Source organism: Aythya fuligula, chromosome 2 (genome assembly GCF_009819795.1).
Source record: "Aythya fuligula isolate bAytFul2 chromosome 2, bAytFul2.pri, whole genome shotgun sequence".
Lineage (NCBI taxonomy): Eukaryota > Metazoa > Chordata > Aves > Anseriformes > Anatidae > Aythya > Aythya fuligula.
Window position 1 is genome coordinate 55,705,040 of NC_045560.1, and position 16,000 is coordinate 55,721,039.

Below are 16,000 nucleotides of genomic sequence, written 5' to 3' on the forward strand. Positions count from 1 at the left end.
TTTTCAGAAATACTTTCAACGTTAGTATTCTGCTGAAACACATTAATAACTGTTAATTTCATATGTCAGTTTCCGGATTGTTTTCTCATCAGAAATGTAGATACACTTGAACTATGCCCCACTGTGGAGTAACAAATACTGGGGGAAAATATCTTTATTTATAGATAATATATTAAAGCCTATGATTTCCACAAAAATACTGTTATTTATGCTATAGAAAAGAGGAGTAATCTGGCATTAATCTTTTCAGTGGTACTGTACAAAAATAAAGCTTTTTTTTTTTTTTCTTTTTCTTTTTCTCCATATTATTCTGGTTATTTTTCATTTCCCCATGATTTTAAATCAATATGACTGTACACCCTGTACAAGCAGAACATTTATCTAACCAAAAATTCTTTAGCCTTCTCCAAAAATCCCACAACAACAACAAACCTAACCAAAACAAACCAAAACAAAAACATACACTGCTGTCCTTACCATATTTACTCACCTACATGTCTACATTTTTCTGCTTTTGTCTACATCAAGATATCAAGACTTGGTACAGAGAATCAACTCTCAAATCGGGTGTTTAATCATACATTTATTTTGAAGTGCTTACTTCTGGGACTTAAAACTAAGCAGTTGCTTATTTCTTTATAGAAATTATGCTTTACTTTCATTAACATTTTATTTTAGAAAAGGTTTTTCTAAGCAATATTCTCAGTGGACATTGGGCATACTTCTTGGAATGAAACAACATATCAATACTCCAAACCTACTTTGCCACAAAATCAAAGAAATTATTATTATTATTATTATTATTATTATTATTATTATTATTATTATTATTATTATTAAAATGATTACTACAGAAACTTTTTTTTTTTTTAATTTTCTCTTCTGGGTATGTGCTTCTTAATAGTAATGCATGAGATATTTCATATGCATAAACATGAAGTCTTGGGATTACTGGTCAGTGGTACTACCATATTGACTAGGAAAATAATAACTAACTCATAAGACTGTCCAAAGAGGCCAAGACTTCAGCATGAAAATGTCACTTGCCCTTCAGGAGATCTCCTATCCAGAAAGATAAACCTCACTAAGTTACCTCCAGTTTTCAGTAAGAAACAAAAATAAAATAAAGGAAAAAAAAATAAAAAGGGAAATAAACAATTGTCTACTGCAGTGAGAGGGAGTGAAAAATAAGGTTTCAGAACTGTCCTGGTTTCAGTTAAGACAGAGTTGTTTTTCCTCCTAATAGCTGGTAGGGTGGTATGTTTTGGATTACGATGAGAAGAGTGCTGATAATATGCTGATGTTTTAATTGTTGCAGAGCAGTGCTTACACCCAGCAAAGGACATTTCAGCTTCTCACTCTGTCCTGCCAGCGGGCAGGCTGGGGGCACAGCAAGAGCTGGGAGGGGACAGACACAGGACAGCTGACCCACACCGCCCAAAGACATATTCCATACCATCTGACGTCATGCTAAGCAATATATAGGGGTGACTAGCCGGGGTGGAGGGGCCAGCTGCTCAGGGTTAGGCTGGGCATTGGTCAGTGGGTGGTGAGCATTGCACATCACTTGTTTTGTACACATTATTATTATTAGTACTATCATCATCATCATTATTATTATTGTTATTATTATTTTCCCGTCTTAATAAACTGTCTTTATCTCAACTCACAGGCTTCACTTTCCCATTTCTCTCCCCCATCCCAGAGATGGAGGGGGGAGGGTGAGCGAATGGCTGTGTGGTGTTGAGTTGCCAGTTGGGTTAAACCACAGCAAGAACCCATAGTTCTGAATGACTTTTCATGCTCTGTTTGCTCTTTGCTTTATGAGGCATTAACCTTTTGTATAATTGTGACCTTAAAAAGCATAATCTGGATCAGCAGCTGATAGTGGTTCATGAAATCCTTACCTTCTTCTTAAACCCTGAATCCCACACCACACTTATTATTTCTTCTCCTGTCAGAGACAGAAATGTGTGACAATGTACAACCTTTTGAAATGTACAAATACTAAAAAGGAGATTTACTGTTCCCTCAATTCATATAGTATATCTTTTGGGACATATCTGAGATATGTTTTGTACCAGTGGTTTTATCCTTTTTTTTCAAAGACCTCTGCATTTGTGCTGTGAGTGACCTAAGGTTCATGCAGTAAATGCTCAGTGCACTGCCCCTTAGGAAAATTAGATATTCTACTGATCATACAGTCTGTTAATCCATAAACTGTGTCAAAAGACTTAAGTGAGGAAAGCAGTCCTTCTTACAGCTATTGACTGCTTTGTCTCCTTTAACATTCCCAGAGTTTTGATTGATAGTCTTTGCTCAGGTAGGCAGGAATGTGAACTCCATAAAAACTGGAAAAATCAGTGGTGTTTTAAATGAGCCTTCTGACTTATTTGCTTCTGCTGACTGAAATAAAGTGCTTTTTGTGAAAGACATGTCTTGGAAACACACTGCAAATCACACACCAACACACTTTTCTCATTTCTCATTTACAGCATTATGGGAGTGTCTGAGTACATCCCCTCAATTAAAATTTGCTGTGTAAAAATAAAATACAAAAAATCTGCTGGCCCTTGTGAAATCACCTTCAAACCACAAACAAGACACTACTTAAGACTTCTCCAGTTTAATATCTGAGGGATTATGAATTATTCAAAATATCTATTTTTTCCCAATATGCGCCCTTCAAGTTTGTATTTAATAGATATATTTTAATGGAGACTAATTTATTTTATTCTTGCTTTTTTCCCCCTCTAACTACATCCTTTATATTAAGATTTTAGTTGATTTTGATTATTAAAAATCCTCACTAAGCAAGAGTCAGTGACTGTCTGCATAACAATAAGTGTATTTTGAGGTACTATTTTTTTTAGTTTTTAATGGAACTGAACCCCTGATCAATTTAGGAAATTCTGGAGATACAACCTATTGATTTTGTGAAGAGTAGTTACAAATTCTATGGCAGAAACACTGGCAGAAGTCATACATGAGACATACAGTTAGACTTGAGGGAACAAAACTCACATACACAATACCTAGGGTCTCTTTTTAAATCACTAGTAAATAGATTTCAACAGGGAAGAAAACAAAGTAAAATAAAATAAAATAAAATAAAAAATCCAACCAGACAATATTTTGGTAAATGTTTTCATAGCTGTCATTGTAAGGATGACACTTTGTCCAACTGCTCAGTCAACTCGGAAAATTTTGGTTAGGTCTGGTCATTGTTATTAATGTGCCTAGCTTCTTTAAAGCCAATACATGATCCAGAACTAATCAGTTTAAAGCACCAACAATATATTTGCAATTGAATACACTTTTTAGTGGAAAGATCTCTTGTTCTACCTACACTATAGAGCATTAACACACCTACACTATTATTTTCTATTTCTATTTAATAATTTACTATTATTTTCCTCCCCACCTGTACAAACCAGCGTCTCAGCTATCAGGGGTGAGCGTTCATCCATGCAAGGAAAACGATATGGTGGGTACACACTCTGTGCCACCCTATGGTTTTACCTATGTGACCATGGAGAAGACATGAGAAAATGGGATGTAAAATCTACCTTTACCCTAGAGGCACAGGTACGTGAGTTGCAAAAGAAAACAATCAGGAAAAAGGTGTTATCTGAAAATCTTGCTGCTCCAACTTCCAGCAGAGAGTCTTTTAGACATAGAAATGAAGATTCTGACCAGGATTAGAGGGGCCCTGCCTCCAGCCAGGGGGAGGAAAGGGACAATCGAGTTTATTGGACTGTGTGGATCTGATGGCCTGGCACGTCAGACGCACAGAAGTATAAGGCTTTAGTAGACACCAGTGCACAGTGTACTGTAATGACATCAAGCTATAAAGGGCCAGAACCCATCTGTATTTATGGAGTGACAGAGGGACCCAGCAGTTAACTGTATTGAAGGCTGAAATGAGTCTAACTAGGAATGAGTGGCAAAAGCACTGTATTGTGACTGGCCTGGATGCTCTGTGCATACTTGGCATAAACTGTCTTTATCTCAACCCACAGGCTTCACTTTCCCATTTCTCTCCCCCATCCCAGAGAGGGAGGGGAGAGGGTGAGCGTACGGCTGTGTGGTGTTTAGCTGCTGGCTTAAACCGCAACAGAGATACATAGCAGATGTAAAATCTGGAAGCAGATGAGAAAGCTTTTCCAATGAGAAAGCTTTCAGCTTTGTTACAATATGGTGAAAATGCTCAAAAGCATATGAAATGGAGATGTTTACTGTGACAGGAATACTGTACACAGAACGACTCTTACCTTGACCACTTTTCAACTAGAAAACCTTTACAATACAGGTGGTAACTGAGGCACAGCAATTTTCAATGGACTATGTGAGTATAGGAAAATATGCCTGTTATCTCATAGAAGGTTCCTATGTTCACAGGTAACAGTTTACACCTATAGAACTCAGTATATACCATGTTTCCAGAAGCCTGACCAACCCAGCTGGGACTTACCATTTCTTCTTTCACGCAAGACTTCTTGAAGACTAAAGATTCACAAGTGGGAAGGAATTATCTAAGGAAAATCCTATCAAGTTATATCCAGTAGAATAAAATAAAATAATCAATTAAATCACTTTTTTTTTGTTGGTGAATACAGGACTTGCTAATGTTATTCATAAAACTTTTATCTATTTTTGTGTATGCCAGAACATTTGAGACTAAAAGTAATTTCTTTTCTTGGTAGTTTATTTCATATATTTAACAGTTTCCTGGTTTTTATTTCCTATTATCAAGAAGGAGGAAAGATCATCTGTGAGAGATGATCTACCTCTCCCTAATTCTTCCAATGCAGCTGCACTGAATGTTAGAAACTCAAAAAAAAAGCTTACTAGCAACTGTGGTAAAATGAAATATAGGAAAACTTGTTTTGTTGCTTATTTTTTCTCAGTTGCACACATCTTTCTTATACTAGGAACAAAAATGGTGATGCTAGTGGAGCAGAAGGCATTTTCCAGGGATTTTAAGTCAACAGGAAATCAATGCTGATAGCCAGAACACAGTTAACTCTTGTTTCTCTTCCCTGCATTTGTTACCATTTTTTTTCAAGATCTGAAAAAAAATAATAAATAAATATTAAAAAAAAAAAAATCATTTCTGTAGTATCAGAACTTCACATTGAGTTGGTAGGAAAAAAAAAAAAAAAAAAGAATTAATGTAACTTTTTGTGGTGTTAATATGACAACTTTCAGTTGACAGGAGAACTGTAAACAAAAAACTCTTTCAAAAGGTTCCAGAATAATTTTCTCTAACAACAGAAAACAGTACCCTTTTTTTTTTTTTAAAAAAAAAAAAAAGACCTTTGAATAACATAGTCACCAAAAACATCCCCCTAAATATCTCAAAAAAGCAAGTATAAATATCCTTATTTTAAGAAATACAATGAGAACTTGAACTGGAAACCAAGATGTCTTTATAAATCTTATGTTTAGTTCCAGTTCCGGTACCTCTCTCTCTCTTCTTCAATACAAGCAAGACACTGAAGTTATGTCAAAACATAATTAAATGATCTAAAGCAAAATTTATGATAATGTTTTAGAGAACTATCACTTGCAAAAACATCAAAAGTTTCTGAGTTGCATTTTCCTCCTGTACAAGAATTTCTTGTTAACATTAATTTACGAGAACAAGCAATTATCCAATTATCTTCACATGTAAATTACCTAAATGTCCAGGTTATAATTGCATTCATTTATTACTAAAATTGCACCTGTAAATGCTATATCACAAATATGGCTATGAAACATTTATGTTGTTTTTCTGTAATGGATATTTAATAATTTAATTTCATTATTAATACTGCCTAGTATGCTGTAAGCAGCTTTGTAAAAATACTCATTGCTAGAGGGAGTCTTTTTGTTTGTGAAGGAAAACACCCAAGGAAAATATCATTAGCTTTCTTTTTCTCTCTGTAGTCAATGCCAAAGGTAATAGTTCATTTCTGCTGACTGGCTGCTAGTGTTTTATATTCAATATGGCATAAATCAACTGGCATAAATCAACTTAAATAGAAAATTTGTGGTGAGTTTTAATCTTCTTAGAATGGGATGTGACTTTTACTCTTTCCTACCAAAGTTTGCATACTCCAATTTGACAAGAAGTATTTGTAGCTTAAAGCCATTATGTCACTACCACTCTCATACTGGAAGAATCTGGGTCAGGAAGAGAAATTGGATTGAAAGAAAAAAATAATCAACTTTAAAGGTAAGTTAACAGACACATGTGCATCACATATAAAAACTTCTTCAAAGTATAAAAGTCTCACTGAATTGGGTTTGCACTTCAAAACTCACCAAATTCTTTCTGAAGGTAAATTATCCAAATATCTGTATGAGCTGCATGGGATTATGAACTGCTAGATGAGCTGCATGGGAATTAAATGATTAAATAACTTTGCAAGCATACGTACTTAAAATTTCACAGACAGACTTTAACAAAAGGTGACAATGATTAAAATAAATAAATAAATAAATACAAGTAATCTCTCTCCCAAAGCCAAACATTTTCTTCTGAGTCCAGATTTAAAAATATGAACAGGCAACAATTTTGACAAATTCTATAGTACATATAAACATGTGCTAGTTATAGAGAGATAACTTCCCAGCTGACATCCTTTCCTCCTTCTGGTGTCCCCTGCACAGAAAAAAAAAAAAAAAAAAAGTCTAAAAACAAAGCCAAAAAAAAGATAACTACTGAAATTAGTAAATAAATACTGACAATTTCTCCACTCCTACAGACTCATGATATTTTTCAGAAGCTTTTTATTATACTGTGGTGATCCCATCTGGAATTGAACTGCTGCAAGGGCTGACACTGATGACCCTTTTAATTACACGGTGGTCTGCCACATCTTGAAATGTCTACTTTCTAAATCTCAAATGAACATTTAAAGTCTTTTTTTCTCTTATCCCCAGTATTTCAAGATGAAATGTCTGACTGCTACAATTATCTGAAGTCCTTCACTGTACAGATCACACATCAGAGAAGGCCCAGATTGGACTCAGCTCCTAGTTGAATGGCTGACTTTCATTTCTATAGAGGAAATGGGAATGGGATTTTACATTAACTGTTGCAATTAAACTGGCTCCGCTGCCATAACTTCTAGCAAAGGCACTTTATCTCAGTCCTTCTGTGGTCTTCAGAGCTTGCAGAGGGTCAACAGCTCAAGGAAAACATATCTGTACCCAGGCAGGTTTTCAAATGTGTTTAAAATAATGACTGTATAATCTTGAATCTCCATCATGCCCACTCTTGTTTTACTTAAGGTTTTTTGTGTTGTTTCACTTCTCTCAGTACCTCCAAATCTCTGCCTCCTTATAAAAAAAGAAAAAAAAAAAAGAAAAAAAAAAAGTTTTATTATGTGAATAAATAATAATAAAGAAATAAATAAATGAAGATTTTATCCCTGGTTTATTGTTCCAAAACTGAGATAATTAATCAAAAAATGGGGTATTGTGGCTCTGGTAACAAAATACTTTCCAACAAGATGAGGATATTTACCAAATTTGAAATTATAGAGCTTTACTTAGAGTCTTCTCCATGGGACGGAGATGCTTCTTATTTATATAAATAAAAGGTATATGGAAGTATTGTTGAACCTGATCAAACCTTCCAAAAGGGTCAAGCTATCACACATTAGAGAAGTAGCAAGAGAAATATCTACTCTGAGAGACAGAGAAAATTTATCTGTACTGGTAACTTCAAGCATTACCCATGAACATTTCTTGGTACTATAATGGGATCATCTAGACCATTTCAGCTACCACTTGAACCAAACAAGTCCTAACATACTTTGACATCTTACTCATAAAGATGAAAACCGTTTTATGTCAGATGGCATCAGTGCCAGGCTATCTCTCCAGGTGCTTTGTATGTGTCAGCAAAGGCATTTCCTTGGAGGACTTATCTCTGATTAAGCTTCTAAATTCATATGGCACAGTGCATTGCCATGCAGAAGCAAGGTGTTATGCCATAGCTTCAGGATGGTTGCATTGGCTGTGGAACTGCTCTGTTTAGCTACAACCTTCAATGGGACTGAACTAGTTTGGCCCCAATATCATAACAGAATGACCACATATCCCCAAAGTTAATGGTGGGAGTGTGTGTTAACTTCTCACATTAAAATTTCAGGAGACTATGGCTAGTGTAGAAATTGAAGAAACAAAGAAACTGTAGCAAGGTGACCAGTTTTCCCAGATACACTTGGTATGGAAAAGTAATAAATCTTAGTGCAATGAAGCTTATGAATATATTTTATTGTAATAAACATACAGGATTATGCTTAAGAAAGATCAGGAAACTCCTAGGCAATGACAGACATGGGTAAGTCTGAGCTTGCATTTCCCTGAATTTTGCAGTGTTTCCATTGCCTGCTGGTATGTGATTTTCTGTCAGCATAACAGGCCTCAAAGTGTCAAAATAAGATAACACATTTTTGACTATAAGTCTAATTTCATATCCATGTGTGACAAGAACCTCAAAATATAAGGATTCCTTGCTGAGAATGAAAAAGGTGTAGTCCTTAGGAAGTGTTATCAGAAGTTATAAACCCAAGTGAAAAAAAAAAAAAAAAGTGATTCTCATTTGCACAAACAAATTTATGCTAGAGTAACATGAGATGATCACTGAAATATGAAAGAATGGCTGCTCCAGCACTGACGACTTCCTGAGCATTTGCTTCTAGGTGTGTCTGCTGCCAGCCTCTAGGAACTTACTCATCCTTGCCTTCTCAAAGCAGTCACATACTACCATAACCTTTTAAAAGATGTCATAAGTTTAAAGACGGAATTTAAGGGAGATTTAACTTCAGATAGACTATATGGAGAACCAAAATAATTTTGTTTTCATAAATGATATGCTACCTGATAAAGGAGTGCTTAGAGTGCTGAAGACATAGCAGTTACTACTAAAATGTGATGAAACTAGAAGTATATCTCTGAAAACAGACTGAATTCAGAACAGAGTTCAAAACTGGATGTACCTGATATACATAATTTTTCACTAAAAGAAAAAAGATGGCTAAAACTTATCTGTGTATACACTGAGAATATGTATATTTATGTCCTAAAGATTTTACTAAGGCCAATTCATAGAGATGCTTAGAGTTTGAAAAGATTACAGTGATTAATAAACTTGATGTGAGTAATAATAATAAACTTGAAAGAGAGTTATCTTCTACATTCAATAACAATGGAGAGGGGAGGGGAGATTTATTGCCTTCCAGCATTCTTACCCTCTTCTGAATGATTTCAAAGACCTTTTTTTTTTTTTTTTTTTTTTTTTTTTTTTTTTATCATGGAGCCCTGAATTGCACACAATTTTCAAGGTGAAGCCACACCAATGTTAAATACAGCAGGTGAATCATCTCTTTTGACTAGCTGGTTATGTTATGTTTAAGGCATCATAAAATGCAGTTTGTCCTCTTGGATGCCAGGGCACACTGCTGGCTCATGCTGAGCTTGTTGTCAACCAGTACCCCCAGATCTCTTTCTGTTGAGCCACTCTCCAGCCACTTGTCTCTCAGTTGGCATTACTCTGTCCCAGGTGCAGAAATTAGCATTCCTTTGTTGAATATCATGCCACTGCTAATTGCCCAGTGCTCCACCCAATCTATCTAGATCCCTCTAACAAGCCTTTCATTCCTCCAGAGAGTCAATAGCATCTCCCTGTTTAATATCATCACCAAACTTTCTGAGTATGCACTCCAGTCTGGGATCCAGAACATTGATAAAAATGTTGAACAAGACTGACCCTAGAACTGAGCCAATGGGAGTATTGCTGGTGACTGGCTGCCTGCCAGAGGTAGCCCTACTTCAACTCTTTGAGCTCTACCATTGAGCCAGTTCTTTGCCTCAGATAGTATGAACCTGTTTATCTCACAGTTGGACAATTTCTCCAGAAGGATGCAGTGCATCAACACCCTTATTGAAATCCAGAAAGATTATGTATGCTGCCTTCCCGTCATCCACCAAGTGGGAGACCTTATCATAGAACGAGATCAAATTACTAAGGTAGGACCTTGCCTTGATGAACCCATGTTGACTATACCTGATAACAGCTTTGTTCTTTAAGTGCTTTTCCATATCCACCAGGACAATCTTCTCTATAACTTTTCTAAGGACTTAAGTAAGGCTAATAGGTCTGTAGTTTCCTGGGTCTTCTCTCATACCTTATACTGGACTATATTTTTCTCCAAACTTAGACAGCAGCCAGAGATACAAGAGGTTCAGCTCATCTCATGCCTTCCTTTAACAGACGACAAAAAATTCCTCAAAGCTGTAACAGACAATTCTATAAAAATATCAGTTTACTACTGTCCACAAAGATCAACTTAATTTTAGCAGTTACCTGGAAAGAAACAGACAACACAGAAGTTACTATTTTCTCAGTACATAAATGAATAGGGCACCCATAGCTGTAACACCATATGCAGATTTGTCCAGAACATAACCCTGACACAACAAATCAAAAAAATATGCTAAAATTGCAATCGTACTGGACAATGACAGGGTGATTTAAAGTAGAGAACAGTTTATTGGAGGTGAATGCCTACATAGTTTGGGATTCTTCGGCCTAAAATGTATATAACTGAGAGTAGATAAAATGAAGGTATACCAAAGCCATGAACAGGGATAAGAGTTAATTATTAAAATCCCACTATTCAGTAGGTAGCAGTTTCAACACACTTGAAAAAAAAAGATAAATTTTCATATACAGCAAGGTATTAAATTGTGCAGCTTACTGCTGCAAGTTGTTCTGGATTACAAATGCTATGGTAGATTCAAAAGCACTTATTACAGATTAAAAGAAGAAAAATCCATCATGGGCCATTAAGCTCAAAGATATCGCTTGTGTATTAGTATGTGAATCTATTCCAAATTGCATAAAATATTTACTAGGATAAAAATCCCTCCAAAACATCCCAGTTATTGATACCAACAAGCTACTCAAAGCCTCCAAACATATCAAAATCCTGAAAAAAATCTTTTTCTTTTTTTTTTTTTTTTTCTGTCTACATTAGTTGAAACCTCTATTTATGTTATTAATGTCTCTAAAACATTTCACTTGAAATGGTGGAGACTTTCTGAAATGGATGAGGTTCTAGAGGTAGTGACAATGTTTTGCTTTAATGCTTGTTATTTACAGTGAATCAAGTATGTCAAGTGGACTTTAGAGAATTCTTCAGCAAATGCCAACGACTGGAACACAGAGATCTCTCCAAAGCAGGAGTGCAAAAAGAAGTAGAAGGAGCATAAACCAGATTTCACAGTTGATGTCTGTAGCCAAGTTGCAGATATTTCAGCTGCTTTTCCTCTTATTTACTGAGAATAAAAAAACCTCTTGTGACATACCTACTGGAGCCGGGAGACATAGACAGAAACATGTTTTCCTATTGCCTTTCCTGTATATTCTATACCAACTGCCTTTCCTAAGCTACTGGCTTGTACTTACCCTGCTTTTCTCTGAATTCTATTATTAAAAGCCATTTGTAAACTCGGTCTTCAGAAATAAGTCTTTGGGGGTATTTTCCTTATACAAAGATGTCCATTTTAGAGTAAATTCAGAGGCTGCAATGGGAGTAACTATCATTTATGATCAATTCATTGTTTTCTTGTCCTACATTTAAGTAACAAAGCAGAATACTGTTGTTCTTGTTCCATTTCATAAACACTAGTAGTCAATATATCTTTGTCTGCCCTATTTGCTTTTTACTTTGCACTTCAGATGTACGAAGAACATAGATTATTTCCTGTTTGGCAAATAAGAGTGGCAAAGATTAACTGAAGTTTGGTGTAATGTCTTTGACAACATCAGCCCTGTCACTATTGTGCTATAGTCACTGCTATAATGACATTATTGGCATAGCATGACTCCACTTATTTAGCAGTTACTGAGGATGAGTCACGTCAGAAGTGAATTATCTTGCTTCTATGAATTGTTTGGATATTTTAAGATGGATTCATTTTCTTGCCAAGATAATGTGGCAGAGTTTATAGTATGGATGCTGTTGCAGTCTGTTACATTTGAACTCAAACTCCAAACTTCCAGCAAGTCCCAGGCAGGAAGAAACCCATGGTGAAATTCTGACCCAAATCAAATCAGTGGCAATATTCACATTGACTGCTTTAGTGCAAGGATTCCATTCCAAAAGTCAATATTATCTGGTCAGGGTTTGATGACATTTGTGGTATGGTCTCAGTTGAACCCTAAGTAGAACTCTGTCCAATATCCTAAAATACATCATAATGACCAGCAGCTTACTTTGCAGTACAACAGCAAGAACTGTGAACGGAACACATACCTTCTCTTTTCTGAGAGATTGATACTATAGAAAGACAGCAAGTGTTCAACTTTTGTGTAGGTAGATTAAAAATCTCCAATATTGTGATTTTGAAACACTTCAGAATTTCAGGGACCTATGGTATAGTTAACCTGTAAATATCTACTAATTTAAAAAATAAACTCTTTCAACAACAGTTGACATACAATGATATAAACTGTAAGGTATAAAGTTATTGCCTAAAACAACAAGACAAAGTACTTTTGATGGAACTTGAGAGGAAGTGATACTTCAATAAAGTTATATATCTTGGATCCAGACAAAAAGCTTTTCAAAAAGGAACATCAAAACTCCTGATTTTTTCTTAAATGAAGCTAAAATACAGACATACATTTTGTGCACAACTAAAACCACACAGAGTAAGGAAGTGCTTGCCACTATATTTCCAATGTACAATGAAGAGTTTACAGATAAAAAGAGAAGACTGAGGGGAGACCTCATTAATGTGTATACATATGTGAGGGGAAGGTGTTGAGAGGATGAAGCCGGTCTCTTTTCAGTTGTGCCCAGAGACAGGACGAGAGGCAATGGGCACAAACTGAAGCACAGGAGGCTATGGCTGAATATGAGAGGGCACTTTACTATGAGGGTGACAGAGCACTGGAACACATTGTCCAGAGAGGTTGTGAAGTCTCCTTCTCTGGAGATATTTAAAACCTGCCTGGATGCCATACTGTGCAACATGCTCTAGGTGAGGCTGCTCAGCAGGGGCATTGGACTAGATGATCTTCAGAGGTCCAGAGATGATCTTCAGACATCCCTTCCAGCCTTGGCCATTGTGTGATTTTACAATCTGAAAGACCCTGGGTTGCTGTCATGAGGATTTGTTACATGAACAGAAAAAGAAGGGTTGGTAACGTTGATCAGCGTGAAAGGCCTGAAAATAGTCTTAAGAACTGCATATTTCAAAGATATTTGACAGACCTGTTCTAGGATGTTTGTCCTACAGGTTTTGTTTCACTAAACATAAATTGGGCTGTGATGGCTCAAAGTACATGATCCTAAACTGCTTCACATCTAACCTGCTACTAAAAAGAAACTGATTCAGGATAACCTAACACCTAAAAAATAAAATCTAAGTACCTCATCATTTCTATTAATGTTCAGACCTTAATTCCAACATCATGTTACTTGGATCTCAATCAATTAAATAATCATAATTTGTGATTCCTGTGCAAAATTCTTATTCTAAAACTATATATGTACTGCTTGGCAGACTTGACTAAAATTGATGGTTAAAGGCAAGTTCAGTTAACAAATGTTGAAGCACACAGATGTTTTCTTGACATTATGCTACATCACTAACGTGCAGATACAGAATTGTTTTTGATGCTCATTGCTTGTGTCGTGGCAAAAGGACCAATTTACCTTCAACTTCTAAAAGAAATCCAAGTCTACAGCCTCAGAAGGTTTTTAGATGAATTATATGAAAAGTTACATAACGATTAAAATTATAGCTACAGTTTCAAAACATTACTAAGTTTCCTGGTAATGTTCCTAGAAGAATGTTTAATCAACCATTACCCTTGCTAAAATCCAAATTAATCCATCAAAGCTTATGAAGGATTGTATTAGACTGTTATAAGAAGAGGTGGGAAAAGCTTCATTGTAATAGACTGAAAGTGCAGTCTATTGAGGGCTGGAAATTCAGCTGAGAAAATATTTCAGTGATTCAAATTAATGGTAGCTTTAAGAACATCATGAAGGACTCTATGTAAAGGAAACGTGGCAATAGCTCTAGTGAGAAGGTAGCTTATGTGATTTGCAACAATGCAATACAACAAGCTGAACAGCAACACTTTTAATTAGTTTTGGGTCTTTCTCACCACTAATGTTTGGGAAAGTGCCCTTGCAGTGTCCTTTGTGCTTTGCATTTCTCTATTTTCCTGTCTTTACAGATTGTATCCATTATCCCAGCACATCTAACTTAGAGTCTTACAATATCATCTCTTGTTAAGATTTAAGCAACTGCTTAATTGAATCAATTTTTCTAGATTCTAATTTTACATTCTTGTGTTAACTCTCACAACATTGGTTAGTTTAGTATTTTAACACATGCTGTGAAGAAAAGTGGAAATGAAGGTCTCACAGTTCCTTGGTTCCTCTTCATCTGAAAGTTTATAGTATATTTACATTTTCTGATTTAGTGGTGGAAATTTCTTACTGAATGAGGCAAGGTCTCTCTCTGTCTCTCCTCTCTCTCTCTCTCTTTTTTTTTTTTTTCAGCCTTGCTATATCAATATTTACAGCTGATCTTCCATCCATTTTCAGAACGCATAAGATGCATTAATGATTTGTTCATTTTTATTTTTTTTTTAATTTTAGTTCTGCACTGTTTACTTTGTTCAAAGCACAGATATATCATATTCAAATACACCCTAAGAGACACATAAAAGGTTTACACCTGAAAAGAAGGATATGAATTTCAGAAAGAGTGATTTTTCACATATGTGGCTGGCTGAAATTCAAGCTACGTGTATTCAAAATTTCAGCTCTGCTTTACTCCGGATCATTTGTTCAGCATGCTTTGTGTCAAATGTATTGGCTTGAAAACTATATTCCCTTTCCATCCACAATAACTTTACACTGGCTGCCTCTAAGGAAACTGGTGTTTTCCTACCAGAAAGCCACCATAATGTAGCAAAAAATTCCAGATATACATGAAGAATCATACATATCTGAAGGGAGAAGACAGGACCAAGCTCTTTGTGGTGTCCAGAAGGTAAGACAAGAGGCACAAACTGAAACACAGAAGGTTCCATATAAATGTCAGGAAACATTTTTTGCACTGTGATGGAGCACTGGCACAGGTTCTCCAGAGAGGTTGGGGAGTTTGCCTCCAGAGAAATAATCAAAAACCATCTGGACACAGTCCTGGGCAATCTGGTCTAGGTGCCCTTGCTGTAGGAGGGGGGCTGTACATCCAGAGGTCCCTTCCAACCTCAAAAACATTGTATGATTCTGTGATACCATATATTGTAGAAATATATACATCACTGTAAGTTGCTTAAATAGATCTGTGATTACTCTTCAATGAATAGAATTAATTATGGCTTTTGACTCATTCATTTATTTTTTGCTTGGTAATTTCTCTCTTTATATTATCAATTCTGAATTCTAACACTGTTAGTAAGATTACATAAAAATCTTACAGCACTGTGGGTATGCATGTCCATTCAAAATAAACTGATAAAAGATACTTTTGTGTTGTCAATAGATAATTTCTTTCATGCATACAGTATTTTAATTAATTTTTTAATTGTAATAGCATTTCCTGTTTTATCTTTGGCTAAGGGGCTAATGCTTTAAAACTGCACACAACTTCCAATGGAAAGCTCACAATATTTCACTTTCCCAGGACTTTCTGTGGTTAAAGGAGCTTGGAAAAAAAATGAGATAATAAAAATGGGTCTGTTAGTATGCTGGATACTTACAACAGTTGTACTGCCCTCCAGAGCCTTGCTGGTTATCAAATGCCTTCCATCTTCTTGTTAAATAACATGATTTATGAACTGAACATATAGATATTATATACTATAAATATTTTTATCACTATTTCATTTTAATCTAGTCCTTTAAATCTTCAGAGCTTGTGCTGCACCAACTGCCACCATATAATGAAGTCTTGATAAGGGTTTTAT

The 16,000-nt window shown here is 35.6% G+C and overlaps 1 protein-coding gene across 1 annotated transcript in view; it reads right to left on the reverse strand.

The window, feature by feature from the left end:
• The window catches only part of CNTNAP2 (contactin associated protein 2), a 1,149,595-nt gene that overhangs the window by 270,879 nt on the left and 862,716 nt on the right, over positions 1 to 16,000 (reverse strand).